This window comes from Arachis stenosperma, unplaced genomic scaffold, assembly GCF_014773155.1.
Source record: "Arachis stenosperma cultivar V10309 unplaced genomic scaffold, arast.V10309.gnm1.PFL2 arast.V10309.gnm1.Scaffold_100041, whole genome shotgun sequence".
Lineage (NCBI taxonomy): Eukaryota > Viridiplantae > Streptophyta > Magnoliopsida > Fabales > Fabaceae > Arachis > Arachis stenosperma.
This window is the reverse complement of record NW_026651374.1, coordinates 470,794-476,043: the sequence shown is the minus strand read 5'-3', so window position 1 is coordinate 476,043 and position 5,250 is coordinate 470,794. Positions and strand designations below refer to the sequence as shown.

The following is a 5,250-nucleotide window of genomic DNA, read 5'->3' as shown; positions in this document are numbered from 1 at the left end:
TAGGAAGGCTAGAAATTCATTTTTTGACAAAGTTCATGCCCATATGGAAGGGCTTTTTTGTTGATGCATTCCTGTTGAAAAAGATACAAACACTCATGTTTCTGCTCCCGGATCCGATCCGCTTGGATTATCAATAAATAAGGGGAGCCGTCTTAGGAAATGACTTCACTTAAAAGACAGATGCCACCCCCTTTCTTATTATTAGTAAGGAGGCGAGGGAGTAACTCGTCTGATCTTGCGGTGCACTCACTCCCGTTACGAGAATGAAATGACGCCCCAGCTCGACTCGAGACCAAGACTCCTTACAACTCGCACCAATAGCGGCCCCATTTGTCTAAGGCGGCGGAGATTGATTGAAAAGGCAGCCCAGCCCAGCCGCCCCTCCCCCTAGCTAGCCGCCTACCTACTCGTGCTCGTAGCTCGATCGGAGGTTAAGAGTGTGGTCCGGCGGAAAAACAGAAGTCGTCCGTTTCAAGTGATACGTGAATTGCTCAGTAGTGCTTCGCTGCTTGATGTTGCCCCGCTGGCGGAAATAGCTTAATGGTAGAGCATAGCCTTGCCAAGGCTGAGGTTGAGGGTTCAAGTCCCTCCTTCCGCTCTTGGCTTCGTCGTTTAGTGGTAACGAGTAGAGTAGGCATCGCCTCTCGATCCAATCCGTCTTTCCCTGGCCTCCCCAACACACACACTCTTGATACGAAAGAAACCTCCCGCCATAGAGAAGAAAGAGATCTTAAGTCTGGGTCCCCTCGATCGCCCTCCCCTTGAACCTGAACAGGTCGAGAGAGATGAACCCGCACCACATTTTATAACCTTCGAACCCAACTAGAGATGGAATTCCATCACCTAAACAACTCAATTGAGAGCTCCGTGACCGGTTCAATTCAAGGGAAGGTCCACCAAAAATGGAAAGGCCATTCCCCTCCCTATCCGTTTCTTGATCCCTCATTCCACGAATTCGTTGTTACTTTTTCATTCAAGGACTGAAAGCTTTTCGTTTTATGAAGACTCCCCACTTCTTTGTCTTATTAGCGCAGGTGTTCGTCAACGATGAAAGCCGCTGAACTTAAGACTCGAGTTGAGATAGAGGGCTAGGCCAAGGATAGGAGGGCTTTCAGGGACTGGGGAAGACGGGTGGATTATAGAGCTAGGGGCAGATCAGAGGTTTGTCCATTGGTATTGGGCATGGACGAGCCTCGCCCAAACCCACTTTAACGCCAGCATTGATGAAAAAAATGAAAAAAAAACTTCTCCCATCGCATCATTAACCGGTGTAGGATTCAAGATCAGATCCAGGATTCGAGTCAAATCGACCTTCCCTCTCATCTCAGGGTGAGGCAAGGTAGCTTGCTCAAATGTTCGTTGTTCAATATCTCGGCTGCTCAAGAAGTTGGACTAGCAGCTCCTCCGACCCGGAGTGGATTCTAGGGGAAGGGCGGAGCCTCACCTTGCAGTAGGCGTTGCTGGGACGGGTTCCAACTGGACTGAAGGGAGGAGGAATGAAAGACTCCGATCTTACTGGGGATTCATCACTGGCTAGGGCTTTCGAATCAAAGCATGGGCATCCGCAACTAAGAGGGAACAGTAGATCGTCGATTGAAGAGCCAGGTCAGTAAACTTCTATTGGGACTTCTATTGATTATTGATTCGACTAGTAGCAACAAACTTGTATGATGGGGCCCCATGGAGACGCAGGAGATGGATGCAGGAGCCGCCAGCCGGATCGACCAATAAATGATAAGAGGGATGGGCTCATTCGACTAATTAGTGATCCCTGGCCCTACCTAACAAAGAGATGTCCCTAAAATAAGAGGGGATTGGTTGATCGGAAAGCCCTCCATCGTACAGCAGGAGTAGGACATTCCATATAATTCAGATCCGCTAGCTGTCACTCCTTGCCCTATTCGGTCAAGCCCTCTTCCTATTTTTTTTCATCGACAGGTAGGGTTGGTTAATTAAAAGGTTCCTTATTCTGGTTGTAAAGCGGAAGAAGAGGGAGAAAGAATGGGCACAGCCCCACCAGCAGCCCGCGTTTTCGACCCGAAAGGAAGGAATTGAAAATGAAACAAGAATCTGTGTTCACTATCTATGGAGCGGAGTGACTATCCTTAATCTCCTCTTCCCTATCTCCCCCTTGCCTTTTTTCATTTTTCTCGCCGGCAGGTAGTTTACTTGCTTACTTGTTAGAGTAAGGAGAATCCATTTCTTTTTTTTTTTTTTATGATTTTTCTGTAGTTCAAGGGCACTCTTCCTAATCCGAGTTTAAGATGGAATAAGACCCAGACGTAGAGTCCCGTCGGATTTTGTCTATTTCTTTTTTATTCCCTTCAGTCCTTACCTTTAAATAAGGGATTCTTATCTTTCCCCACGAGGTCTTCAAGCCAGATGGAGTTGTGCATCTCTGTCTTGTCTTGAAAGCCCGCCCTACAGATAGGAGTTCCTATCTCTACTGCCTATCCAACCCGAAGATTCTTATTCGTGGTGGAGTGCTTCGAGTAGGATCCGACCCCATCCCAGCAGTCAAACTCCTTCCTGACCCCGCTCACCTGCCTCTGAAGCTGGAATGCCTTTCTAGAGGGGGCTACCCTACCCGAGGAATCGATAAGTTTGAAGTGGGATGTGGAATGTGATTGGGGATGGATGGTGGTTATGAAAAAAGTTCTGCATCAGATGATGAGCATGAATTCAGAAAGGCGAAAACTTTTTCTTTTATTGGCGCCCGATAGGTAATTCGATTGAGTCGAAAGCCTACCAACGCATAAAGGTTCCGATTCGAGCGAGAGCCCAAACGGGGGAGGCGAGAACATCTTGATCGAAAGCTCCACTGTTATTAATAATGAGAAATACTTTTCAAAATTCGATCAAATCGATCGAGAATCTTATCATCTGTTAGGTAGGCCAACCGACCGAGTTTTGTTGGGCTGGGCGTCCATGTCACAGAACCTTTCTTCTAGCCAAGAATCCCATTATTGATCGAATCGGGGCGGATCCAATTCAATTCATTGGCAAATGCCAAATCTACTGTTTTAACACTCAGAAAAAAACCTAGAAAAGAAGAAGAGTCACTAAGACAAGAGCTAGGTAAGCAAAAAGGAGAGGCTAGAAAAGGCGGGGCAAGGGGCTCTCCATCTCTAGGAAGATTGTGTCCAGGATCTGGTAATCTAAGTTCTGGTCGGCTCGTATTAGCCTGTGCTTTATTACAGGTAGTAATTCCCCCCGTTCCTTTAGTCTTTTCAACGGTACTTGAATCTTAAGTCGCGGTCATGTCTCACCCCCAGTATAGCGACCGATTCCATGTTTCCCCCGAATTTCCTCAGTTCCAGGCTTTCCTCTCTCTCCCAGCAAGAAAACGGATGCGCGTCGTTAGCCTTTCTCTAAAGTAGGCTTTCGCGCCCCCTTACTCTAACATCACCCCTTCCTTTACGTTGTTGGTCGAGCGGCTTCAAACCTCTGCTCATCCATCTTCATTCCAAAGGCGAACCTTTCCATTGAGTGACTTTAATATGGTTTACAGTTAAAGGTTCTTAACCAACCCTTTCTCGCCGAGCTTTCTAAAGCAAGCTTTAAGAGAGAAGAGTAAGGGGGACCCTCTTTTTCTCCTGCGGAGCCCCTCAGAAAGTAACCGGCGGCCGGTAGCTCTACTAAGCGAAGAACCGCTCGCAGCCTTTTCTTCGCGAATAACATGTGCGGGTAGCCGCCTAGGAGAAGAGAAGCAAGCTACCTTCCATCTATATCTATAGGCGGCAACGGTAAGAGCTGGTAAGCATGGTAACTGTATCGGCGGCCGGCGCTCCGCGTTCTATCTAGGTTCCGCTCTTACGTACGCCCCACCTCACATAGAAGAAGGGGAACCCCTTCCATAGAAGAACCCGTGTGGGTGAGAGGGGATTGAATCATTCATCAGATACGTCTTCTTCCGTGATCCATTTTATGTCAACTCTCTTTATCAAAAAAAAGGCCTACTTTACAAACAAAGGGAAGGTCGTTTCCCGGGAACCTTGCAACCTTGCGGTTCCCGGTAACCGGCCGCATCGGCCCGGTAACCTTCGTCACCGTCGGTTCCCGCAACCAAGCCTTTTTTTTATTTCTTTCTGAAGGGCTTGCGGTTCATTACACCAAAGGCTTTAAGTGAACTATTGAAGCTGTCGAGAGAGTACCAAATGCTGACGAAGGTTACCGACTTTCGGTGGACGCGGAGCCAACGAGTCTTTAAGTAAGTGGGCGAACAGCGTAACGAGTCTAAGGTTACAGAAGCGTTCGCCAACTTTGATAGGTAAACGCATTGCAAGCAAATAGAGCAGAGAGCTTACCATCTGTTTCTATTAGATTAGAGTCGCGAGCTTGTTGTAGTCGGTCCGTGAAGGGAGAACTTGCTGCTTACTTGCTATATCCCCGCGTTCTTGCACGGCTCGTTCTTCGAGCCCTACTTCAAGGTTCAAGGGCTCCCCGTTCGGTTCGTTCTACCGTCCAAAAAAAGGCCGTATGGAGTATAGCCAAGTGGTAAGGCATCGGTTTTTGGTACCGGCATGCAAAGGTTCGAATCCTTTTACTCCAGATTATGAACACCTGATCGGATCTGTCAAGAACGAGCTGACGACTACAGGGGAAGCGGCTGATTGCTGTCCCTGAGCCCAGCCCGGGAGGAATGCATGGTTCCCTGGCGCTTCATGGGCTTGCTTTCTTAATGCGTTCGCAGTCCCCCTCCCTCTTATCTAAACCTCCCCCGCTCCCCATACGAATTTGAACTACGATCCCCTGGAGCAAAACGAACGCTGTGGATACACTTTTGAATGCTGTCACCGAAAGTGTCAAAAAACTTACGGTAACACATGATTTTCCCTGCCGGAAAACTAGACATATTCAAAAAGAGTAGAGCAGGTCATTCATTGGGGATCCGGCGGGTCTACGTTAAATGATATTTTTTGGATATTACGGAGTATGGCTTTGCCAGTCATTACTTTCACGAGGCATAAAATATCCCATATTCTATTGGGGGCCGGGGGTTGGCGGATAAAGAAAGATGGACAGTAAGGATTGCGTAATATCAATTTTTCGGCCTCGCTTAGGTTCCTCTCGATTCTCCCCGGATTTGAGCCTTTGACCTGCCCGACATGCTGTTGACTTGGAGATGAATTCTTCGGCCGTACCTTCTGCGGTCGTTACACTCGGTCGGTCATGCTGGGACCAAAGAAAAGTAGAAGCCTCAACCGTGTGTGTCGAAGGCATTATAACTACAGTACGCGACCCCCAAAA

General features: G+C 48.0%; 1 non-coding gene across 1 annotated transcript; it reads left to right on the top strand.

Annotated features, from left to right (window-relative positions):
• The first annotated feature begins 526 nt into the window (after positions 1-526).
• TRNAG-GCC (transfer RNA glycine (anticodon GCC)) lies at positions 527-598 on the top strand. The gene has a single exon. It is a non-coding gene; the product is annotated as a tRNA-Gly (tRNA).
• The last annotated feature ends 4,652 nt before the right edge of the window (positions 599-5,250 follow it).